The sequence below is a fragment of the Pleurodeles waltl genome, chromosome 8, assembly GCF_031143425.1.
Source record: "Pleurodeles waltl isolate 20211129_DDA chromosome 8, aPleWal1.hap1.20221129, whole genome shotgun sequence".
Taxonomy (NCBI): domain Eukaryota; kingdom Metazoa; phylum Chordata; class Amphibia; order Caudata; family Salamandridae; genus Pleurodeles; species Pleurodeles waltl.
This window is the reverse complement of record NC_090447.1, coordinates 967183397-967211351: the sequence shown is the minus strand read 5'-3', so window position 1 is coordinate 967211351 and position 27955 is coordinate 967183397.

The following is a 27955-nucleotide window of genomic DNA, read 5'->3' as shown; positions in this document are numbered from 1 at the left end:
TGTGCAATATTTGACCACAGAGTTAATTTTTCAACAATCACAGTGCTATGTCTCATGTTATGTCTTGTAGGTGGACCCGAGCCTTGCACCAGTGGAAAGGTTGAGAGCTTCAGCGACCCTGAAGCTACCAGTGAGTGTCATCCTGTATGTCTAATGGGTAGTGCAAGATGTGTGTGTGAGATGTTGTATTCTGTGTGCAATGCCATGTTCAAAGTGCATGTACACAAATTCAAACTCCATATGTTACACATAAATATGGACAGTAAGGTAGAGGTTGTGTCTGGGATGTGCATTTGCATCTGACTAATGTCAAGGACATTCTGATTGCTATCACTGAAGGCCCACATCCTTGCTGGTATGAACAAAGAGCAATGACCACAGTGCCAGGATCTGTGAACATATGTGGTGTTTGGTTCATAGGTGAACATGGCAGGGGATGGTATATTCAGATGCACAGATAGGCTCCTGCTGGACTCTTACTGCAGTTTGCTGGAATTTAAGCTGTGGGTCCTGGGAGTCCAGGGCTGTGGTAGGCTGGCAGGTGGTTTATGTTGGATGTTGGGCAAGTCATCGGGAGACCCCACAATGCTGTCAAGCCTCCCTGTGACTGGAGATAGTGTCAGTATGGCACCCAGGATTTGCTGGAGGGTGTCAGGATGCATGGTGTGCAGCTGGACATCCACATCATTGGAAAAGTCCAGGACAGTCAGTTGGCCAGGAGGTATGGGTTCATCCTCTGCAATGAGATGGGAATATGTTACTGTTGATCTTTGCTAGCTGTTGACAGAATGATGCAACAGGGAGACATATCTTTATCTCTCCATATTTTTACCTCTTTCTATGTGTGCTGCATTCACACATAGAAAGATTAAAACACCTCTTGTGATTGTTTTTGTACAGGAAGGCGTTCCCCGCAATGCAGGCATCCTTGCACCATGGTGCAAGGGTGCCTGCATTGGTGCTAGGCAGCAATTTGTGCACTAGCACGGGTAGGGGAGACAGAAAAGCCCTGTATCTTGTAGACACTGTGCATTTCTGCCCTTTGCCTGTGGTGCAGGGTGGAGCAGCAAGGCACTTGCGGCGCCCCACTTTGCCACGGGCATCGTAAATGATGCCCATTGTTTTTTATGCTCCAGTGGCACAGTAAGCCAGTCCATACTTACAAGTCCATGCAAAGCCACCTTGTGTGTCTTTTCATGGCCCTGTATATATGGCCTCCTTACACGCATGACTGCATGAAAGGTGCATTCCATGGATGAATGCAGTGTGGTCTGCGTCGCTGAATTCCGTCGACAAGCCTTGGCACATGCAAAGATCGCGTTTAGTGAAAAATTGCGCTGCCTGGGACCAGGAGGGATCTGGTGGACTCAGCAACTGAGAGAGCCCTCAGAAGACCAGGCAGCATGCACAGGAGTCCCACAGCATGGGAACAAAAAAGGTGCAAAAGGAGGCCCACGCAGCACTACACAAAGGGACCCCATGCTGCCAGAGAACCACGCAGGAAGCTGCGCTTCACAGGATAGGGTGCTGGGGACAGAGCTGCACGGTGCACAAAAAACTTAGTGGAAGGATGCCAACAAGCCTTGGCAACTGCAAAATAAGCGGTGCAAGAGGGTACTGCCTTGCACAGGGAGGCAAGCTCTTACCTCCACCAACCTGTCCTTGGACAGTAGGACGTCAAGACCATTGGGACCACTTCAGTCTACCTCCCATGTTGCTGGATCTACTCACTTCATCAGGAGAGGGGACCCAAGCCACCAGTCGTCACTGCAGAGGGGTGCCTGCTGAAGCAGGGAAGTCACTCCTTCACTGAAGGGAGATTCCTTCATTCTTCTGGTGCAGGCTGAAGACAGGCAGTCCTCGGAGGATGCACGACCTGGAAACAGTTGCAGTTGCGGACAGAAACTGAAGATATAATGTTGCAGAAGTCTTCTTTGCTACTTTGTTTCAGTTTGTAGAGTTACTGGAGGGTCCAGGTGCAGTTTCTTCAGTAAGAAGGTGAAGTAAAGGATGCAGAGGATTCCTGCTGGAGTCTTGTAATCCGAATCTGAAGAACCACCCAAGAGAGAGACCCTAAATAGCCCTGAAAGGGGGATTGGTCAGCTACAGAGGTAAGCACCTATCACGGCAGGGCTCTGACGTCACCCGCCAGCACTGGCCACTCAGATGACCCCAGAGTTACCTGCAACTTAGAATCCAAGATGACAAAACCAAGGGACGCTCCAGAGGAGCTCTGAGCACCACCCCTGGGGTGGTAATGGACAGTGGAGTGGTCACTACTCTTTCCTTTGTCCAGTTTTGTACCAAATCAGGATTTTGGGGTCCCTGAACTGGTGTAGGCTTGAATATGTAAGGAGGGCACCATTTGTGCCCTTCAAAGCATTTCCAGAGGCTCTGGGAGGCTACCCTTCAAATGCCTGTAATATTTATTTCCAAAGGGAGAGGGTGTAACACCCCTCCCCCAAAGGAGATGCTTTGTTCTGCCTTCCTGGGCTTGAGCTGATTGAGCAACAGGAGGGCACAAAATTGTCTGAGAGGTGGCAGCAGCTGGGGCTGCCTGGAAAACTTCATAAGGCTGTAATGGCAATACTGGGGGTCCTCTAAAGAGCCTTCAGAGTGTATGGAATCATAGAACCAATGCTGCAAAAGCCTTGGGATATGATTCCAACATGCTTGATACCAAACATGGCCATATTCGGAGTTACCATTGTGAAGCTGGGCATAGGTGGTGACCTATGTCCAGTGCACTCGTAAAATGGCATCCGGCACTCATGAGGTCCTGGAAAATGGTCCTCGGGGTCACGGGAGCACCTCTGCTTGTGCAGGGATGCACTCACACACAGGTACTCTGCATCCAGCCTTTGGGGCTAGAAGGCCTGCAATAAGGGTGACTTGTAAGTGACCTAGTGCAGTGTAAATGGCAGTGAAAGGGTGCATGCACCGTTTCACACAGGCTGCAATGGCAGTCATGTAGAAGCCTTTGCATGGGCTCCCCATGGGTGGCAAAAGAAATGCTGCAGCCCATAGGGATCCCCTGGAACCCCAATGCCCTCAGTAACTAGGGGCCAGATGTAGCAAAAATAAAAATTGCGACTCGCAAAATGCGAGTCGCAAATTGGAATGTCAGAAAAAAAAGCGATCCGATTTTGCGACTCGCAGCCGGACTCGCAACGCTGTGTGCGAGTCCGCAGTTTGCGAGGTCGCTGTTTGCGAGTGTGCAAAAAACGAACTCGCAATTAGCGAGTGGGTGTCGCAAATTGCGATTACCTTCAAAATTGCTTGCAGGTGCAGCAGAACACTCTAGAAAGTATACCAGAACACTCTGGAAACACTTCCTGGCACATGATGATGACATCACAGCCAGGAAGTTGACAAATACACCAAGGAGAGGGTGGCAGAAAGGCTCCGGGAGATGAGAGGCACTGGAGGGGGACCATCATCTGTGCCACCACCCACACCCCTGGAAGAAAGGGTTGAGGAAACATTTGAGCAGGAGGCAGTGTGTGGATTTGGGGACCTGGACACCTCAGAGCCCAGCACATCAACCGGTGAGTACCATGTGATAAGCCTGTACCCTTATCAATGTCATACCCCACCCACCATGTACACAGGTGCATGCACAACCAAATTAGCTCCATTTCAGGGTAGAAAAAGCCAGAATGATGCATTATGGGAAATGTCAAAGAGGCAGTTCAAAGGCAAATGTTTATTAGGAATTGTGCAATAGATACTAGACACTGACAGTGTGTTCCCCATGTCCCACAGGTCTCCAGCAAGACACCCCCAACACCCCAACCACCCAGGCCCAGGAGGACACCCCAGGACCCGCCAGCACCCCCACCTGCACAGTCAGCAGCATTCCTGCAGTGGTAACGCCTGCTGCAACAATCATGCCAGGAGCTGCCCCAGCAACTGGCAGGGAGGATACAGGTGTGAGCACAGGGCAGCCACCGCTGCGCAGGCGGCGCAGGGCAAGACCATCTGGATCCGGGATACATCCTCCAACCAGCAGTGAGGCACATCTGCTGCGGGGTCAGCGCCTGCAGAACAGAACATTGGGCAGGATAAGTGGTGTGCTGCACCGCTTTGTTAGACACAACCATGCAAGCATGCAGCACCTCACCAGACGCATGGACCAGATGTGCCAGAACACTGGGGACATTGCCCTTGCCATCAGGGAACTGGCGGCCGGACTGCTGGGCCAGGCAGAGGCTGGGCGGCGCAGAGATCGCCAGATAATGCTAAGACTGGACTGGATGGCCACATCGATCGGCAGGCTAGCCATCAATACAACAGGCCTGTCGAGGAGGACAGTTGGCCTGCAAATAGAGATGGGCCATTTTGCTGGGGATGTTGCCAGGGGCCTGGGACGTCTCACCCACATAGTTGAACTTATGGAGACACGGGAGATGTCGAGGGCCACCGGGGAAACACCCCAAGACAGTGAGGAGGGCTCAACAGTGAGCAGTGTCTCTGCCACTGACAGTAGGGTGCTGAGGAGTGGTAGGCACAGCACCATGGACGCAGCAGGGACCAGCCAGGCTGGTAGGAGGGGCAGGAGATCATAGACAACAGCCAGGACAGATTAATGTGGCACATGGCGTTAATGTGCCACATGACTGGTTGGCATTTTCCTGCCCATGGACAATTTCAACTTGTATATAGTTTCTTCATGACATTAATAAAACAGTTATTTTTGTTCCACTTAACAAATGGAGTTTTTGGTTAATAGGTGAGTATGGTGGAAGTTGACACGTACCGTCCAAAATATTGCGTTGCAATGTGGTCCCGTCTCAGTCTGCCTTGATTAGCTAGACTCCTATCCCCATGATGGCGATGTGGTTGTTCTTGCTCTTCATCATCAGGATCTGGGTCTGCAGGGGTGAGAGGTAGCCCACATCGGGTGGCTATGTTGTGGAGGATGGCGCATGCGACCACAATTTTGAAAGCGGTAATGGGGGTGTATTGGAGGGCGCCTCCACTGCGGTGGAGGCATCTGAATCTTGCCTTCAGCAGTCCGAAGGTGCGCTCGATCAGGTTCCTGGTCCTCTTATGCGCACTGTTGTATTGCCTCTCTGATTCAGTTCTGGGTGTTAAAAACGGAGTCATGATCCAAGGCCTGAGAGCATATGCACTGTCACCTGTTGGGCACAAAAGTACACTGTTAGGAAGTCCAGATAGTCGTGCACAGTGACCTGTGTGTATGTCTGCAAGTGTCTGTGGCTCTACCTAGGAGGTAACCGTCTCCAAATTCCCCACGTTCCAGGCGTTGATGTATCCCACTATGCCTAAAAATGTATGAGTCATAAGTACTGCCAGGAAACTTAGCTACGATGTCCGTGATGACATAATGGGCATCACAAACAACCTGTATGTTGAGTGAGTGGGTACACTTCCTGTTGCGGAAAATGTGTTCCAGATTAGCAGGGGGGCATATTTGAATGTGTGTCCCATCTACACACCCTATGACATGAGGAAAGTGGGCAATGCGGTAAAAGTCCAGCTTGGTGCTGTTAATTTCTGCCTCATTCCTTGGTAAGTATATGAAGTGAGACATGTGCGTGACTAAGGCATCTAGGAATGCCCTGAGGAACCTTGACACTGCACTTTGGGATACCCCACCTGCCACGGCAATGACCCCCTGATAGCTCCCTGAGGCCAAGAGGTGCAGTGCGCATAGTACTTGCACATGCGTAGGGATGGCGCAGCCACGCAGAGTCTTGTGTTCTAGCTGTGGTTTCAGTAAATCTATTAATTCTAGAATGGCTGCGCTGCTAAGGCGGTATTTGTCATAGATCTCCTCTTCAGTTTGCTGAAAAAGAGTCTGCCTGGTTCTATATATCTTCTCCTGTCTGTGGCCCCTCCTCCTCCTCTGCTGGGCTGCGTAGACTCTCCTCCTCACTGCTATCAGGTATATCTCCGCCATCTTGAGTAAGCCAGATGCATTCTGGGTCCCCTTTTATACTTTGGTAATGGTTACCACCTGCTCTGAGTTAGTGGTAAATGGGACATGCAAACTGGGCTTTTTGCGACTAGTCGCAATTTGCGAGTTGCAATTGCATATGGGTTGCGACTCGCAAATTGTGACTTGCAATTTGCGGGTCGCAAAATGGGGTCGCACCGGATGCGACTCGCAAACGGGTCCCATCGCTTTTTGCGAGTCGGAAATGGGCTTTTTGCATCCCATTTCCGATTTTGCACTGTCGCAAATTGCGATTCGGCCCGTTTGCGAGTCGCAATCGTTTGCTACATCTGGCCCTAGGTATCATATACTAGGGACTTATAAGGGGTGACCAGTATGCCAATTTTAGGTAAAAATACTGGGTTATTAGTATGCAGTGACAAAATTTAGAGGAGAGAGAGCATAATCACTAGGGTCCTGGTTAGCAGGATAGCAGTGAATACAGTCAAACACACTGACATCAGGTAGAAAATGGGGGTAACATTCCAAAAAAGGGTACTTTCCTACAATAGTGGATTTGTGGTTGTGGTGAGCACTGTTGTACATTGCCTTGCAAGTGCCAGAATACAAAGTAAGGTAAACATGGACTGATGCTGCACTTCACACAAAGAAGAGAGTGAGGCGACAGTTCAGTACTGGGATGTGCAAATTGTGGAGAGTCAGTGCACATTACATGTCATTGCTGTTTAACCATAAGTGTCCCTGCATACTAACCTCTGGCCTGCAGATTGGTTTTTAGCGCTGGGACATAGCTGCCTGCACCTTATGCCACTGGCTTGTTGCCACAAGGTCCCTCGCTGCAACTTGCCCTGTGGTTCTTGTTGTTCGTCATATGCCACACTGTCATGTCCTGGGACTCCTGCTACCAACTCCTCAAGGATGACGGCTATTATCATCTCCTCCAACTCATCCAGCTGCTCCTGGGGCGTGGGACTTCCACCTCTGGTCTGCAATACTGCCTTGAGGTTGCTGCCAGTTTCTCCTTTGTTCTGCGCTTGCAATCATGCCAGCAATTCTTACAGTCGGACTGTCCTCTTTACTTCTGCCACACTGTTGACCTTTTCCACAATGGACTCCCATATGGCCTGTTCCCTCCCTAATGGTAAGGTTGAGGTGACGAAGAGCTGATGTTGGTGCTCTGTCACCTCAGTGATCAGAAAAGTATTTTCCTCACTAAACATTCACTTCCACTTCCTCTTTCTCTTCTCCTGGGAGTCTGTCTGGACATCCTAGCCAGTACTGGGGCTGTTGGGGTTGTCCTGGGGTCTTTGGTGTTCTGGATTCTCCATGTTTGATTTTAGAGTGTCTCCTGTTGTGTTTGATTTTCAAATATGGCGTTTTTTGATTTTCTTTTTCTACTTTCAGTGGTCAAAAGTGGCTCTAGGACGGCTTACGTCAAATTACGTATCACAATGCAGCCTCACTTCACTTTTGAAGCAGTTGCATCATTTTTGCTTCTGACGCAGTGCACAGGCTAGCATAATTTTTTTTTTACGCAGCTAAGATCCTAATGCCATGGTGTGCCGATAATTCGGTGCAAGCCTGATGTTATGGTTTGTCATACCTCTGCATTCAAATTTTTGACGCATTGCTGCGTTGCGCCAGCGATGCATCATTTCTTGTAAATGAGGTCCTCAGTTTTCTGTGAAGCTGGATATGCACTTTTGGAATTGCCTTAAGCTGAGAGTTTAAGAACATTTGGAGCACCAAAACTGAAGAAAATATTTTTCCACAATACATTTTGAAAGTGTGACATTTGTTCTCAACGTCTATTAGAAACCATAAATGTTTGTTGCTGCAAGGGTTTTGGACAGAGGTTTTTTTACCTAACAAACAAACTATTCTAAATAACGTTCAATGGAGGCGGGAGTTTGTTTAGATACTAAAAAAATAATGTGCATTTTGAAAAGCTCAGCTCCAGAGAATTTGACTTTCCGAGCTTTATTGTTTTCTACGGGCATTTTTTGCCTTTTAAAAATTCCTAATCTTAAGTTCCAATTTTCATCATTTTGATGTCATTTTAACTATCACATTTTATTCTTTGTTGCTAAATTGGTTTGGAAAGTTTATCTGTTTAATTTGTTGAAATGAATGTTGTGCTACTGAAATACTTTGCAAATACTTTACACATATGTTCTCTCAAAGATTCCTGCTGCTTTGAGTCTGTGAAAGCAAAGTTTAATTATGTTCATAAACAAAACTCATTTAGTTAAGAAGCGCAAAAGTGCTATGCAAAAATAATATGCATTTACTAAATGCAAGTTGTAGGGGGTAATCATACATAATAATTGTAAATAACTATGCTTAGATTTAAGTTAGCTTTACTACTGCTGTCATAATAATAGCAATTTATACATTATACTTTGAAAGGACTGTTTTTTACGATAAACTGTTGTTTTGTAAGAGATGTTTTTCTCTGTAACTTTCCAGAAGTCTTCTATTAGTTAGTGAATAGGCACTTGTTATGTAATAGACAATTGATAGTGAGATTTTCACCAGGAGGAGAGGAGATAACAGGAAGCAAGAGTCATGGGAAGAACTGTCTGAACCACAAGATTTGATCTAAGCATCTTTTCAAGAACTTGTCTTTGTGGTGTGTTATGAAAATGTGATAAACTAGGGTGTGGTTTACCTGCTCCCAGGGTTTGCAGAAATCCTACTGGACACTGAGAACAGGGAATGTACCAGATGCTTACATTTGTGTACTTTTGAATTTATCAGTGTGTTCTCCTAAAGTAGGAGCAGGCCTCTCTCTCTCTCTCTCTCTCTCTCTCTCTCTCTGGCCCTCTTGCTTCTAGCATCCAAGAGCACTTTAGGCTCTTTTACAGTGATCTGTAGGGTTCTCTCTCTCTTTAGGAGAGATTTCCTTTTAGCCTCTTTTTCATAAAAAAAAAAGATGTCTGCTGATTTATAGCTGAGAATACTTTCCAGTTTGAATATTCTTTTACCTAAAAAATGCTTTGTGCTGATGCACCGTATTCTCCCCTCAGAACTCTTTACTGGGTTACTGAGCTGACACCTTTATTTAATCTTAAATAGCTGTCCCAATCCTTAATTTAGATTCCTTTATGGAACATGCTTGCTGTATTATATGTCAATATTGTATGTAATATTTACTAATTTGGTACTTTATCTTATTTTGAAATACTTTCTAATCGATTATTTGAATTTGTAGTAATGATGAGTAAATTAATAATTTCAGAATAAAACAACTTAAATTCATTAGAATTGTTAATGAAACCCTTTAACACACACATTCTCTTTATTGCCTATTATAAAACTTATGAGTTTGTTATCAATGAAGGATTGATGTAAATGATTGCTCCTTTTAAACCCTATTTGCTGATGAACAAGGGTCCATACAACAAGTGGCGGGGGAAATTTAATGAGTGCACTCGAAGATTAAGATACAAATGTCCCTGCACCGTCAAGACTCAGCTACCAAGGGCAAATTAAGTTTTCCTTTTTGAAACCTGCCTTTAGATTCGAGCCTGCAAGTGGATGCACTAGCACATGGTTATACTTGCAAAACTCTGTTTTCTATAGTAAAGGGCTTGGAGTCTGCCAGCTATTTATCATTTGTTGACTTGCATGGCACTGTTCTTTACAGCCTCGTAATTTGTCACTGCAGGCCTAGAATGATTTTAGTTCCTCTCTGTGGAGCAGGGACTAAGCACTGATTGATTCAACTTAATCAGTGCCAGTCTGCTGTTCCAGATGTGATTGAGGTACAATTTTGCTATTTTTAACCTCTAGTGCCCTGCAAACAGGAGGGGTGTGTGACTGGCAAAAACATGTCCAGCAGGACAAGCAAAATTGCAAAGTTTTATTTTCTATAGCTAACTTTCTTTTATTTTCCAGGTCGTCTTTTCTCATTTTGTACTCATGTTGTCTTTTGTTTTCCTTTTTGCTTGTGGGCGTTGTTCTCAAAAGATGATGCTTATCTTGTTCTAAATATACAAAGTGACTTTGTTTCCTATGTGACATTTATGAAAAGATGCTTTAACACATAATCATGCAGTGTATACCAGTCCACCCCACTCAATCAATTCCACCCCACCCGCCCCAATCCAAACCACTTACCCCACTCCAATCCTCCCAGCCCACCCCGATCTGCCACACTTCAATTCAAAACAATCTGCCCCACTCTAGTCCAAAACAATCTGCCCCACTTCAATCTTTCGCACTCCAATTTGCCCCACTCCAATCAAAAACAATCTGCCCCACTCAAATCCAAAACAAGCTGCAGCACTCCAAAACAATGTGTCACACTCCAATCCAAAACAATCTGCCCCACTCCAATCTCCCCCACACAATCCAAAACAATCTGCCCAATTTCTATTTGCTACACTCCACTACAAAGCAATCTGCTCCACTCCAGTCTGTCCCACTCCAATCCAAAACATTCTGCCCGCTGCAATCCTTCCTACTCCATTCTGCCCCACTCCAAACAAAAACAATCTGTCCCACTCCAATCCTCTCTACTCCAATCCTAAATAATCTACCCCACTCCATTCCTCCCTACTCCAATCCCAAATAATGTTCCCTACTCCAATCCATCCCACTCCAGTCTGCCCCACTTCAATGCAAAACAATCAGCCCCACTCCAATCGGCCACACGCCAATACTCCCCACTCCAATCCAAAACAATCTGCTCCACTCCAGGCCCCCCACTCCAATCCACTCCACCTCACTCTAATCCAATCCACCTCACCTCACCCCCAATCCAATCCACCCACAGCATTCCAATTGGCCTACTCCAATACACAGAACTCCAATACAATCCACCCACACCAACTCAATCTACCCCACTCCAATACAATCCACCCCACACCAACCCAATACAATCCACCCCATACCAATACAATCCACGCAAATCCAGCCCAATTGAATCTACCCCACTCCAATTCACCCCACCCCAATTCACCCCACTCCAAAACAAGCTGCCCTACTCTAATCCAAAATAATCTGCACCACTCCAATGTGCCCTACTGCAATCCAAAACAATTTGACCCACTCCAATCCAAAACAATCTACCCCACTTCAATCCGAAGCAATCTGCCTCACTCCAATCCATTTCAATCTGCCCCACTCCAATATGCCCACTCCAATCCAAAACAATCTGCCCCACTCCAACCTGTCCCACTACAGTCTGTCCCACTCCAGTGTGCCCCACTCCAATTCCAAACAAACCACTCAAATCCAAAACAATATGCCCCATTCAAATTCACCCCACTCCAATCCAATAACCTCACCTCACCTCACCCCAATCCAATCCACCCCGTTCCATCCCAATTCAATCCCATTCCAATCCAATCCAATCCAATTCACCCCACACCAATCCACCCCACACCAACCCACCCAACAAACTCAATCCAATCCACCCCACCCCAATCCAAACCACTCCTACCCAACCCACTGCAATCCTCCAAACCCACCCCAATCTGCCACACTTTAGTTCAAAACAATCTGCCCCATTCCAGTCCAAAACTGTCTGCCCCACTTCACCCTTTCACACTCCAATCTGCTCCACTTTAAAAAAAACAATCTGCCCCACTCCAACACAAAACACGCTGCAGCACTCCTCAATGTGCCACACTCCAATCCAAAAAAATCTGCCACACTCCAACCCAAAACAATCTGCCCCACTCCAATCAAAAACAACATGCCACACTCCAAACCAAAACAATATGTCCCACTCCAATCCTAAACAATCTGCCTCACTCCAATCTGCCCCCACTCCAATCCAAAACAATCTGTCTTACTCCAGTCTGCCCCACTCCAATCCAAAACAATCCATCCCACTCCAGTCTGCCCCACTTCAATGCAAAACAATCAGCCCCACTCCAATCGGCCGCACGCCAATCCTCCCCACTCTAATACAAAACAATCTGCTCCACTCCAGTCCCCCCACTCCAATCCACTCCATCTCACTCTAATCCAATCCACCTCACCCCAATCCAATCCACCCCACAGCATTCCAATTGGCCTACTCCAATACACAGCACTCCAATACAATCCACCCCACACCAACTCAATCTACCCCACTCCAATCCAATCCAGCCCACACCAACCCAATCCACCCCATACCAATCCAATCCACGCAAATCCAGCCCAATTGAATCTACCCCACTCCAATCCACCCCACCCCAATTCACCCCACTCCAAAACAAGCTGCCCTACTCTAATCCAAAATAATCTGCACCACTCCAATGTGCCCTACTGCAATCCAAAACAATTTGACCCACTCCAATCCAAAACAATCTACCCCACTTCAATCCGAAACAATCTGCCTCACTCCAATCCATTTCAATCTGCCCCACTCCAATATGCCCACTCCAATCCAAAACAATCTGCCCCACTCTAACCTGCCCCACTACAGTCTGTCCCACTCCAGTGTGCCCCACTCCAATTCCAAACAAACCACTCAAATCCAAAACAATATGCCCCATTTAAATTCACCCCACTCCAATCCAATAACCTCACCTCACACCAATCCAATCCATCCCGTTCCATCCCAATTCAATCCCATTTCAATCCAATCCAATCCACCCCACACCAATCCATCCAACAAACTCAATCCAATCCACTCCAATCCAAACCACTCACACCCAACCCACTACAATCCTCCAAGCCCACCCCAATCTGCCACACTCCAGTTCAAAACAATCTGCCCCATTCCAGTACAAAACTGTCTGCCCCACTTCAACCTTTCACACTCCAATCAGCTCCACTTTAAAAAAAGCAATCTGCCCCACTCAACCCAAAACACGCTGCAGCACTCCACAACAATGTGCCACTCCAATCCAAAACAATCTGCCACACTCCAATCCAAAACAATCTGCCCCACTCCAATCCAAAACAACATGCCACACTCCAAACCAAAACAATATGTCCCACTCCAATCCTAATCAATCTGCCTCACTCCAATCTGCCGCCTTCCAATCCAAAACAATCTGCCTTACTCCAGTCTGTCCCACTCCAATCCAAAACAATCGGCCTCAGTCCAGTCTGCTCCACTCCAATCCAAAACATTCTGCCCCACACCAACCCAAAATAATCCAGCCCACTCCAATCTGCTCTTCTTCAATCCAAAACAATCTCCCCACTGCTATTTGCTGCCCCCATGCAAAATAGGCTGCATACTCTAATCTGCCCCACTGCAATCCAAAACATTCCACCCTGCTCCAATCCTCCCCACTCCATTTTGCCCCACTCCAATTCAAAGGAATCGGCACCACTGCAGTCCTCCCTTCTCTAATCCAAAACAATCTGCCCCACTCCAATCCAAAACAATGTTTTCCCACTCCAGTCTGTTCCACTCCAATCCACAACAATCCACCCCACTCCAGTCCTCTCCACTCCACTTTACCCCATTCCAATCCTCCTCACCCCAATCCAATCCACCTCATACCATCCCAATTCACCCAGTACAATATACCCCACTCAAATCCAACCCACCCCACACCAATCGAAATCACCCCACACTAATCCAATCCACCTCACACCAACTCAGTCCATCCCACACCAATCCAAGCCACCCCAATCCAGCCCAAATGAACCTACCCCACTCAAATCCAAGCCACCCATCCCAATTCGCCCCACTCCAAAACAATCTGCTCCACTTCAATCCAAAATATTCTGTGCCACTCCAATGTGCCCCACTGTGATCCAAATCGATGTGACCCACTCCTATCCAAAACAATCTGCCTCACATCATTCCATAACATTCTGCCCCACTTCTATCCATTTCAGTCTGCCCCACTCAAATATGCCACACTCCAATCCAAAATAATCTGCCCCACTCCAACCTACCCCACTCCAATCCCAAAAACACCACTCCAACCCGAAACAATCTGCCCCATTCAAATTGGCCCCACCCAACTCCATTCCACTTCACCCCAATCCAATCCAAACCACTCCAATTCAATCCCATTCCAATCCAATCCATCCCACACCAACGCAATCCATCCCACACCAGTCCAATCCACCCAAATTCAACACTGTTGAATGTACCTCAATCACATTCAATACACCTCAACCCAGTCCAATCCACCCCACCCGAATACAATCCACCCAACTCTGGTCCAATCCACCCCACTCCATTTCACCTGCTCCACTTCAGCCCACCCCAATGCAGTCCAGTCCACCCCACTCCACTCCAGTCCAATCCAAGCCAATCTACCCCAATCCACCCCTAATCAGTCCAATCCACCCCACTCCAAGCCACCCAACCTCAAACCACCTTCACCCCAATCCACCTTCACCCAACCCACCTCATTACAATCCAACCCAACCCACCCCACTGTAATCCAGTCCAACCCAATCCACCCACTCAAATCAATTCCACACACTCAAATTAATTCCACTCCAATCCAATCCACCCCACTCCATTCAAGTCCACCGCAACCCGATCCATCTTACTCCAATCCAATTCACCCACACCACCTCAATCGATCACACTCCAGTGCAATCTACCTTACTCCACCCCATTCCAGTCCAGTCCAATCCACCTTAATCCACCCTTCTCCAATCCACCACACTCAAACCACCTTAATCCACCCAACTCCAATCCAATGTACCCCACTCCAATCCAGTTCACCCCACTCAAATCTATCCCACACAACCCAAACCACCCCACAACAATTGAATCCACCACAATCCAGCCTAATTTATTGTACCCCACCCGAATATAATCCACCCCATTCCTATCTGTCCCACTCCAAAACAATGTGCCCCACTCCAATCCAAAATAATCTGCCCCACTCCAAAACAATCTACCCCACTTCAGTCAAAAACAATCTGCCCTACTCCAATCAGCCCCACTTCATTCCAAAACAATCTGCCCCACTCCAATCCATTTCAATCTGCCTTACTCCAGTATGCCCCACTCCAATCCTAAACAATCTGCCCCACTCCAATCTGCCTATCTGTAAAACTGCCCTACTCCACTCTGTCCCACTTCAGTGTGCACCACTCCAATCTAATCCCACCCCAATACAATCCACCCCACACAACCCAGTCTACCCCACACCAATCCAATCCACCCCAATCCAGCCCAGCCAGCTGCCCCATTTCAAAACAATCTGCCCCACTCCAATCCAAAATATTCTGCCCCACCCTAATGTGCCACACTGCAATCCAAAACAATCTGACTCACTCCAATCTCAAACAAACCACTCCAATCCAAAACAAGCTGCCCCATTCAAATGAATTCCACTTCAATCCCATTCACCCCACCCCAATCCAATCCACCCTGCTCCATCCCAATTCACCCCACTCCAATCCAGTCCAATCCACCCCACACTAATCCAATTCTCCCATATTGAACCCAGTCCAATCTATCCCATTTCATTCAAATACACCTCACCCCAATCCAATCCATCCCACCCCGCCACACCCCACTCCAATCCATTCCAATCCAATCCACCCCATGTTGATTCAATCCACCCCACTGCAGTCCAACCCTACCTACTTTAGTCCAGCCCACCCCACTCCAGTCCATCCCACTTCACTTCAGTCCAATCCACCTCACACCAGTCCTATCCACCCCACTCTAATCCACCCCACCCCAATTTACCTTCACCCCATTCCTCCTTCGCCCCAACCCACCCACTCCAATATAACTCAAATACATTCCAATCCACTCCAATCACCCCACTCCATTCAAGTCCATCGCAACCCAATTCACCTTGCTCCAATCCAATTCACCCACACCATAATCCAGCCCACTCCAGTCCAATCTAGTCCACCTTAATCCAACCCACTCCAAACTGCCCTAATCTACCCCACTCTAATTCAGTCTACCCCTCTTCAATTAATCCACCCCACACCAATCCAATTCACCCCACTCCAATCAAATCCACCCCCTCTAATGTAATCGAATCCACTCCAGTCCAGTTCACTCCACTCCAGTCCAACCCCCACAATCCACCCCACCCTAATCCAATCCACCCCACCTCACCCCAATCCAATTTACCCGACCCCAATCCAAAGCAGCCCACCCCTATCCAATCAATCCACCCTTATCCAAACCACTCCAATCCAATCCACTCCACTCAATCCACTCCTCCACCCCAATCCACCCCACGCACTACAATCCACCCACTCAATCCAATCCACCCACTCAATCCAATCCAACTCACTCCAATCCACTGCACTCCAAACCACTCCACCCTGATTTGATCCACCCCAATCTGGTCTACCCAACTCCAGTCCACCCAACTACAATCCAGTCCACCCCATTCAATCCAATTCAACCCATTCCAATGCAATCCACCCCACCTCATTGCAATCCACCCCACTGCGATACACCCAACTGCAATCCACCCCACCCCAAACCACCTTATTTCAATCAATTCCACCTCACTCCATTCCACCTTACTCCAGTCCACCCCACCCTCTAATAATACACTCAACTTCACCCCAACCCAATCCACCCGCCTCCAGTCGACCCAACCCCACTCCAATCCACCCCACCCCACTCTACCCCAAGCCAATCTACTCCAGGGCAGTTCAGTCCACTGCACTCCAATCTAATCCATCCAACCTACCCCACTCCAATCCACCCCACTCTAATGCAATCCAATCCACTCCACGCCAATCCAATCCACCTCACCTCAATGCAACTAACCCCACTCCAATCCACCCCACTCCACCCAATCCAATCCACCCATACCATTCCAGTTCAGTCCACCCCACTCCAGTCCATCCACCCCACTCCAGGCCACTCCACTCAATCCAATATACACTCCACTTCAAAGCACTTCACCGCACTACAATCCACCCTACCGCAATGCACCTTCACCTCAAACAACCCCACTCCAATCCAACCCACCCTAATCCAATCCACCTCACCCCATTCCAATCCAATCCATCCAACTACAGCCCACCACACCCCAATGTAATCCACCCCACCCCATTCCAATCCACCCTACTTCAATCCACCCCACTCTACCACATACTACTCCAATCCACCCCACTCAACCCTAATCCAATCCACCCTACCCATCCCAGTTCAGTCCACCCCTCTCCACCCCACTCCAGCTCACTCCAATCGACCCCACTCCAATACGATACACCCAACTCCAATACAATACAATCCACCCCACCCACTCCAATTATATCTACTGCATTCCAGTCCACCCCACGCCAATTCAATAAATGCAATCCACTCCACTCCACTCCAATCCACCCCACCCCAGTCCTCTCACTCCAATTGAATCCTCCCACCCCAGTCCAATCTAATCCACTTCACTCCAATCCATCCCACTCCAATCCACCTCACCCCATTTCAACCCACCCCACCACACTCCAATCCAATCCACCCCACTCCATCTCACACTATCCCAATCCAATCCAATCCACCCCACTGTTTCAATCCACTGCAACTCACTCCACCATATCCCACCCAATCTACAACACTCTCTGCCACTGAACCACTGAACTCTCTTACCGTACATACTCTACTCCCCATACTCCACTCTACAACACTTCAACAAATCCACTCTGAAACTCTGCTCCTCCACTCCACTCTGACACTCCAAGCCACTAACTTTTAGCCATGTTGAACAGCAGCCACACTGGTGTACACCATGTCAAAAACACATTGCAAAGCCAGTAGCGCTTGTATGGTGGTCAAAATACAGACATGAGCTGCTTTATCTTTTGTGCTAACAACTTTATAGCTCCAAGAGTGTACGTCACAGATGGTCCAGTCTGCTGGTGATTGTGGTTTAGTCCATCATCTCTCAAGAACCGGCCATTTCATTTTATTTTGTGGTATTCAGTGGTACACAAGTGTTCTTTTAGATTTTTAGGGATAGTTGTGTGACCCTTGAGTGGGTCCACTTGGTCGACAGTTAAGGTTATGTTACTTTCCTGATGTACTAAGTGTTATAAATGTTTAATTTCTGTACGGGGGTGTAATAGCTGCAGAGCTTGTCTCGTGAACATATTACTTTGGTCATGATCAGACAAGGAATTATGCTATGTTTCCTTGTGTTTCCTTGATTTTGAGTTCTATTGTCATTAAGAATAGAATCTTCGGGCAGTGGCATCTTGAATGGGGTTGGTTTGTGAACCATGTGAGTGAGATCGAGTCAGTCAGTTTACTTGATGCTTATTTGAACATATATCTTGGATGTAAAGACAGCCTAGTTATTCAAGATACCCATGATGGTTGACAGTTTGAGTTTAAAAGGATGAAAAAGTGCAAGTCTCTAGTCAGTTGGTGTTTGATAGGCGCACATGTAAATGAAATCTCTTGTGATATATTTGGCTCCTGGGTATTCAAGTTAGATGTAACTGAGACCTGGTGACCACTTAGAGTATGATGAAACTGAGTTACCCTTGGGTAAGACTTTACAATAATGTTTGCATGTTCCCACTTTTTTACAAATTAAAATTACAATTTTGTGAGCTGAGGCCTGGTAAAAAAGGCAAGGAACACAATCACCTAAACAAATCACCGTAATAAATCGATTTTATTGATCTTGTCAGTCCTAATAGTGAAGACACAACATTATTACACGAATTTCAACACATTACTGTAGTCAACATTTTCAAAGTTGGCTATGTTACATAATACCGATTTATTGATACATCATAGTTTTCATATTTGACCCCTTAGCAAAAGGTCTGGCTATCCTGACTTAGGTGGTCATTACAACCCTGGCGGATGATGTTAAAGCGGCAGTAAGACCGCCAACAGGCCAGCGGTAAAACTATTGGAATTACGACCGTGGCGGAAACTACCAACAAAGACAGCCACTTTAACACTCGGACCACCACAGCGGTACAGATAAACAGCTTGGCGGTCACCGCCAACAGACAGGCGGAAGACAAAGTACCACCCACAGTATCACAACCTACCAATCCGCCACCTTTTCCTCAAATCCCATTGTCCCGCTTTAGAGGTCAGGCAGCCACCATTTCCCCACAGGGAGACCCATGGATTGAAATGGGTGCATCATATTAATGTCTGCTCTGAGCAGGCGTCAAAAATGATGGAAAAAATTACAAAGTGAAATTTTAATTTCATTGCACAATTTTTTCAGGCCTCCCTGCATCTGAATGCCCCTCTTGCATACATTATGCCTGACGCAGGCATAATGTGGGGGAAGGAGTTGCAAAGTGGCGCAATGCGAGTATTGCGCCACTTTGTGAATACGGCGCAGGGGAAAAGCCATCTTAGCTCTGCCTTAGCATAAAAACATTAATATGCTATGTGGCACTAGGGGCTTGTAAATATGCCCCTAAATTTCTTTTGTTGCACTGAAGGTCTCCTCCTGCTTCCCACCATTGCCCTTCTCCTATCTGTTGCTCCTACCCTTCCTCGTGTTTTGCAGTGGGAAACTTCCTGTGTTTCCACTATTGCCCTTGCATCGTTTATGTTTTTGGTGTCAGAGGGACACCCACTTACCCCCTCCTCACTCTTCCACTTTGGGCCCCCGCTTTATGCTGTTTCCAGAACTACTTTTCTGACACAAGAAAGTACTGTTGCATGTTCTTCTTTATGGCCCCTCTCACAATTGAATTATACCTCTGCCATGTGTACAATGCCATAAATTGCATCGTATGACACAATGGTCCAGATTTACAAGGCCCTTGCGCCTCAGGAGTGTCACTTTTTGTTATGCTCTGGTGGCGCTGTGCAGTGCGCCATATTTACAAAGTGGAACTAAGTCACTTTTTGTGGCTTAACGCCACCTTGGAAATATGGGCCCCTCCGATGCAGTTTTCTGCGTCAGAGGGGCGTGCAATGGGTATTGCTGTGGACGTTCCACCGCAACACCCACAGCTTCTGATGGTGCCCCAGATTTACAAGAAGTCGCACATCTGTGGCAGCACCAAAAACTAATGCCATCTCAGGGGTGGCATTAGCATGGCACAACGAGGAGGAATACTTTTATTTCTCCTCATTTTTGCATCTTCCATGTGTGCTGCATTCTGCAGCACACATAGAAAGAGCAAAAGGCTATGAATGATTGTTAATGTGCAGGAAGATGTACTTTCCTGCACAGAAACAATCATTCAAAAATTACGATTTGCTACTTCTGCAGCACACACATAAGTGTCAAATCGCCATGGTAGATTGTTTATGTGAACAAACGGACACTTTCGTGCACATACACAATCATTTCCTTCAACAAAGACACCCTTACACTATGGTGCAAGGATGCCTGCATTGGCAACTATATATAGCGCCGGCGCAGAGGGAAACACGGGTGTGCTGTATTTTAGTAAATATGCCACAATATTGTGTTTCTTACGTGATGCAGCGTGGAGCTGAAAATTTTGGCGCAGCACTGCGCTGCACCACTGTGTAGTAAATCTAACCCAACATGTTTCATTTTTTAGTATCCACAACCATTTTTGTCTATTATTCCAGTTTACTACTTTTTTGCAGTAACTTTTTTAGTCATCTTTTTTACCACAGTCTATTTACTGCAAACTAATAAATTATCTTTTTTACCTTCTCTCTCACTAGTCATCTTTAAAAGTTGCATTTACAGATCTATAGCTTTCCTTCAGACCACAAGGTCTCCATCAGAAAAAGGGACACCTTTATTGAAAGGTCATGAAGCACAGCAAGTCACCTTGCTGGGCTGCGCTGCGTGACAGGCAGGAAAAGGCAGGGATGAGCCGTATCTAACAATATATGGCACATTCTTGTCTTTTCCCAATGCTGCTACACAATGTGCTGTCTAGGGCCAACAAGGGCACTCTTGCACCATGGTGCAAGGTTGCCAGCGATGTAAGCAGGATTGTTTTTGTGCAAGAAGGGACACCTTCCTGCACAAACATACCCCCTGAGGCATTTTCTTCTTCCTGTGTGCGCTGCAGAATACAGCACATATGGAAAGAGGAGAAAAATCAAGTAAAGATAAACATATTTCTCCTCTTTATGCCTCACTTGGGGAGGCGTAGCAGTTTTAGCACATTCCCAGGTCTACCAGCTACAGTAAATCTGGGAATGCTTTAAAATCCATGGGTGTTGTGGGAACACACACACCACCCATGGAATGCATCCCTGGGGCACAGTATCGCAATGCAGTGATTTGCACTTTATTGCATAAATCTGGATTTATCAAGCCACTCAGGCCATGCAAGGTGGCCTTGCGTGGCCTGATAAATCATATTTTAAGGGTTACATTTGCATGCCATTGCATGGTGCAAAAGCAATGCAACTCTTGAATAAATATGCCTCAAAGTTTGTCACCATTAAATTAGATGCAAGGTTTGGAAAATGCAATCAGCACAAAATGCATGTATTACATGTAATTTGCCCTGACACTCTAATCTTTAATGAGACTGGGGCTACCTATTTCAGTTTTTGCTACTTTTGGGAACTGGGACGTTGTGTAGTTTGTGTGGGTTGTTTTAGGGGCAGTCAACCTGCAATGGCTCGATTTAGGTTTGGCATATTCACCACTCTTTACAACTGCATGTCTGATTCCATGTACGGCTCTTAATTAGCTGCTGTGAACATCTGTAGCCACAAGCTTTAAAGGAACAGACTCAATGGTCAGGAAATGGGGGATGGAGAGAGTTGACCTAAGTGCACTTCAAGGACATGTGTGACTAAATAGAGGTACTTATACTTAGGCCTTTTAAAAGAAGGTCCCTAGCACACATACTGACTCAAATGCCTACTATACACCCTCAAATAGAGCAAAGAGAAAATGGAAAAATTGTTTATATTGAGCAGTTGGATGTTGTTGCATTTAGGAGCTGAGAGAGAACTTTTTGTAACAAAATGTGATTCCCATCATATGGAAGGGTAGTTCGGAAAGGTGTTTCTAGGATCATTTTGGTGGTACTAGGAAAAGGACATTTATCACAGCAAAGGCTTGGTGGGGTATAAGGGTACATTTTAAAGATTAGTTTAGGGTCATCCAACATTAAAATGCTAGATTATCTTCAAAAAATCCTCTTGGTTCACTGGCACTTCTGAATTAGATTGAAGCCAAAGATACATAAAAGGAACTTTTAATGACCTTTTTAAAACTTTGACTCATTGCCAACTTCTATATAAAGGAAGGGACCAATTTGAAATGTCTATACACAAACGAGCATCAAGCATCAGGCAAGTTCCATCAACAAGTTAGAGTGTTTTCATCACAGACAACCTCAATGGTCATGCACCAGAGAGTAGGCCGGGGGTAGAACTCCGCTCTGCCGGTGGAGTTTGTGGAATTTGGGCACTTGACGCTACGCAGAGTAGCACGGAGTCTCCGAATTCTGCACTCCGGGACGGTTCAGAGTTTGTTCGCGTTCACGAGATTGGATTTTGGCACTTTCTCGCGAGCATGACAATGCTCCCATGCTGCTAATGAGCACCCGCAAGACTTCAGATTCACTCCTGTTGCTTCCAGCCCTGCCGGCAGCTAAAACAGGGCCACTCCTGAGCACAGACTCACTTCCGAAGAAGATTTTCTACTCCAGAGCCATTAAATCTGGTCAAAAAGATTTTGACTAGATTTCTTCTCCAATGGACCCTGCAATTTGTTTCTCAGATTGAGAAGTCTTTTTTTTTTTTTTTAAACAGGAAGGTAGTGTGTCAGAGACACCAACTTCCTGTTTCTGTCCAGCAGGCTACTCCCAGTGCTTTGTCCATCTCCTGGCCACTTTCACTTGGATTGAAAGGTGAAAGGATCACTGTCTTTGTCTCCTGGATGTACCTTTGGATAACAAAGCTTTTTTTTTTGTTGAATCACACAAGTACTTTCAAAAACTAATATATACTGTAAAGGTGTTGTGTTTGTTTGCTTGTGCATGCCCCAATATTTCTTTTTTTATTTTATTTGAAGTTTGATTTTAACATTTTATAGTGTTGGGTCGGCTGGCGTTTAAGTATGGGTCTAGTTATTATTTATTTTGCATTTCATTGATATTTCACCTTTTGTAAAGGAAAATTGTTACACAGGTTAGTACCTTTTCTACATGTTTGTAACATTTCCAATAGTATTTTAGTATGTGGCCTAGATTTCCAAAGGGCCATTTAGCCAGTCGGCCAAGTATTAGTAGTCATCACTGCATGAAATAAATGTTTCAGTGGTATATGTTTTTGAAACTTCATTTAGGGGAGGGATGGCATTGGATTACATTTAAAATGTTGGCTATTGTTTGCATTTCATTTTCTTTACAAAAATGGCATATATTGTGGGGTAATAATATTTGATGGCATAGAAGAATGTTGTTTGACCATGTGGCTGTCAGCCTTTTTGTGCATACAGCCAGTCTTTCTTGCCCTAGGCTTGCATGTTTTATGTGTTTGCCATGCTTCCTCCTTGCTCTTTGTTGTTCGATCATGTGGCTGGCATCCATTTTGTGCATGCACCAGTGTCCCTCCCTTTGCCATAGGCTTACATGTGTTCTTTGTTTGCCATGCCTCCTTGCTCCGTGTTGTTGTTGTTTGACCATGTGGCTGGCTGGCAGCCATTTTGTCCATCCAGCCAGTGTCCCTTGCCATAGGTTTGCATGTTCTCTTTGTTTGCCATGCCTCCTTGCTCCTTGTTGTTGTTTGACCATATGGATGGCTGGCAGCCATTTTGTCCATTCAGCCAGAGTCTCTTGCCATAGACTTGCATGTGTTCTTTGTTCTCCATGGCTCCTCCTTGCTCCTTGTTGTTATTGTTTGATCATAGGGCTGGCAACCGGTTTGTAAATGCAGCCAGTGTCCCTCCTTTTGCCATAGGCTTGCATGTGTTCTTTGCTCACCACGTTTCCTTGCTCCTTCTTGTTGGTGTTTGACCATGTGGCTGGCTGGCAGCTATCTTGTCCATCTAGCCAGTGTCTCTTGCCATAGGCTTGCATGTGTTTTTTTGTTCTCTATGCCTCCTCCTTGCTTGTTTTGCTGTAACATGTTGTTTGACCAGGTGGCTGGCTGGGAGCCATTTTGTGCGTGAAGGCAGTGTATCATTGACGTAGGCCTGCATACAAACATCGTCATTATTGATAAAAAAAAAAATTCTATTTTTTTCTTTCTATTTTTTATTTTAATGTTTTATGCCATTATTTATTTCATTTTTATTTATTTTAATTTTTATACTTGTTTTATTTTTTTATCATTTTTTTATTTTTTATTTTGAATTTCCTCTTTATTTTAATTTGTATATATATATATATTTTTTTTAATGTATTTTAATTTGAATTTGTATTTAAATCTGCATTTTGCCCTGCTCCATCCATCCAGATCCATCCGATCCATTCCATTCCTCCATCCATCTATCCATCCACCAAAGATGCACAACTGCACTACAGCTTTCAGTTTCTTAGGTGCAATTCCATTTCGTCCAGGACACCCTGGCTGAGGAGCCTGACAGACAGATCATCAGCATAATTCATTTTAATGTTAATTCCATCTCCCCTGGACCACCTTGCTGCCATAGGTTATTTAAAGTATTATTCCATTTACCCATGCACCTCTATCTGACTACCCAATGTGTCTCCTTTAAAACAGATCGAGAGAAAGCAAAAAGCTAGGTCTGCCTGTTGTGCTGTCTGATTTGAAATGTAATTTTTTTATGGTGTGGTGGTGTGGTTTGCCTTTACAATGTTTTATTAAATAGGTATATTACATAGGTAACCAACCACACTAAGATTGCATTTTCTGTACTATTTTCAACCAGCAACAATGGCATTTTTCACCAACTACAAGTTTTTCTTGCATGCTTGTTTTTAGGTACACAAGAGAAGAGACCCCCACATCACCAGCAGTACTGCCAAACAGAAGGCCATAAAGTTACTGCAGTCCACAGGCACCAATCCATTTTACTTCTGCATCTTAGTGCCACTGCCAACCTAGCAACTAAGATGGCCCCAAAGAGAGTTGCTCCCAAGAAAGTGGCTAATGAGAAGAAGCAAGCTTTCTGCCAGTACCGTGCCAACCGCAACCTTTTGTGGGAGATGTGTGCCTGCCACACTGGCCTCTGGGTAGGAACCTGGGAGCAGCACTCCTGCTCCATCTATTCACATCCATCCGATCCATTCCATTCTATTCCTCCATCTATCCGTCCACTAAAGACGCTAAGCAGCACTACAGCATTCAGTTTCTTAGGTGTAATTCAATTTCCACAAGGACACCCTGGCTGCAGAGCATAGCAAACAAAGCAACAGAATAATTAATTTTGTTAATGATTATTCAATTTCCCCTGGACCACCTTGCCGTGATAAGTTATTTAAAGGATTATTCCTTTTACCCATGCACCTGACTACCCCAGGTGTCTCCTTTAAAACAGATGGAGATAAAACAAAGAGGAAGATCAGCCAGTTGTGCTATCTGATTTTAAATGTAACTATTTTATGGTGTGGTTTGCCTTTACAATGTTTGATTAAATAGGTATATTACATAAGTAACCAACCACACTAGGATTGCATTTCTCTGTGCTATTTTCAACCTGCAACAATGCCATGATTCACTACCTACATGTTTTTCTTGCTTGGTTGTTTTTATGTGCACAAGAGAAGCGACCACACATCACCAGCTGTACTGCCAAAGAGAAGGACTTAAAGTTACTTCAGTCCACAGGCATCAAACTATTTTGCTTGTGCGTCTTAGTGCCACTGCCAACCTAGAGCTTAAGATGGCCCCAAAGAAAGTTGCTTCCAAGAAAGTGGCCAGTGAGAAGAAGCAGCTTTCTGCCACTGGCATGCCAACCGCAACCTTTTTCGGGAGATGTGTGCCTGCCACACTGGCCTCTGGGAAGGAACCTGGGAGCAGCACTCCTGCATCAACAGTACCACCCAACCCAAGCTCAAGACCATGTCTGTAAGTGAGACAGCCACTGCAATCGTGGTGATGCCGATAAGCAGTGATATTGCATTGGATTTGTCCCTTTTGGAAAGTAGCACCCAATCATTTCAGGAAACAGAGCAAAGTGGACAGCAGCTGCAGCCAAATGTTCCTGAAGTTTGAGCAGCACAGGAGGTCAAGCTTCCTTCTGAGAACCTCTTCTTTTAGAATCAACGGCTCCCAGATCTCCAGCAAGGAAAAGGAAGGGTGCTACTCCACCATCTTCTCCAAGCACCATTTCTGATAATGATGAGTGGGTCATGGAGTGGACCCCAGCAGAGTCTGGGAGATGCCATGAGAGGCAAGGGAAAATAAAAGTTCTAGAAAGCCTTAAAATCATGGAAGGGGATAATGATGAGGAGGATGATGATGATAAGCCAGTCATTGTGGAAGCTGGCACAGAGGATTACGACATTACGATCCAACCTACTCCGGGGGATGTGGCACAGGCAGCACCACCAGCTCCCATATTTGTAAGGCCCCAGTAGAGACCTGTACCAACCCATACCTCAGTAGAAATATGCACTGCAAAGAGGCAATCAACACACCCACCTACATCCAGTTCTTCTTCAGGCATTGGCAGTCGCCCAATAAGAAAGCACTCCTCCCCAGTTTGGGACTTTTTTACAATTAGCAAACAGGAGGAAAACATTGCCATAAGCTCCAATTGCCATGTGAGTGTTCATCAAGTTAAGCCTGGATCACATTATGGTATGGTACTAGACACCAGACGACCCATATGAAAAAACATCATGCAATCCAGTGGGAGGAGCAACTTAAAAATGGCGCAACGTGGTTGTGGTGGTGAAGGTGAGGAGAGCCATGAAACATCAGCTATACCCAGTCAAATCACAGTGGAAGGTGAGGAAGAAGAGGGTGACATCCTGATGCAAAGCAGCCTGTCCCCAGCAGTGCACCAGACTCACCCACCTCAGCGACCTCACAATGACACAGGAAGACTCAGAGTTAAATGGAGATACTGCATTATCCTGTGACTGCACCACCACGAGGCGCATTGAGTCTACCACAATGTACATCTCAAAAGTCGCCTATGTCAGTGGCCCCACAAAAGAAGAAAATCCAGGGTACAATTACGGGCATGTGTAGGCAGAAGGGGCCCTATGCCTGCAACCAGCCAATGGCACGTTTGTTCAATTGGAAGCTGGCAAAAATGTAAGTGCTGGACTTCCTCCCTTTTTTTGTGGAAGGTGTGGGATTCTTAAAGTTTGTGGCAACCCTCTGCCCAAAATAGAAGATTCTAAGCCAGACCTGTTTTGACAGAGTTGCTGTTCCAGTGCTGCATCATGTTGTGCTACAATTGGTTGGACAAGCTTGCTGCAAAGTGTTGTTCACACTATCCACCTGATGACAGACATTTGGGCAAGTTGCCAGACAATTGATTACATGTGCCTCACTGCCCAATGGATCTTTTTTCTGGGGGTAAAGCAAAACCTATCTACAGTTCTTGGCCCTGAAGACATTTTTAAGAGCTACCCAGAGGTCTTCAAGTTGGTTTTGTTGCCACAGACAATGGCAGTAACATAGTCAAGCCATGGCAGATGGTGGCTATTTCAGGGTCCTGTGTTTGGCACACTGCATCAACCTGATTGTGCAAGACTTAATTAAAAAAGAAGACATAGTCAGCAACATACTGACCACCTGCAGACACACCTGTAGTCTTTTCAGCCATTTCTTTAATGCCCGGAAACAGTTGCAGATTATTCAGCGTGATAACAGAGTACAAGTTAAAGCCCTGATACAAGAGGTGCCCAACACATTGGAACTCAACCTATTATATGTTGCAACATCTGTTTGAGCAGTACAAACAGATCAGTGACTATGAATGCCAAAGGGGAGCTGATGAAATTGGGAAAGCTATGACAATGGATGAAGACAAATGGGGCCTAGGCAAATGCCTCACACAGATGCTGAGGGCAGTACAATGGGCCAAGCTATCCCATTATTACATCTGCCACAGGAGCAGCTGAAGAAGGTGTCTGAAAGGTTTGCTTTCAGGGGTGCGCATGAAAAGCCAGAAGCACATGCCTTCGTTAATAGCTTTACTTGTAATGCAAAGTTGCAAAATGACATCATCTTGTCCAAAGAGTACATTTGTGCCAGCCTACTCGATCCATGCTACAAAAAATTATTTCTGCTATCATTCCTTTTCCGAAGGGGATGTTTAGCAGTACAAG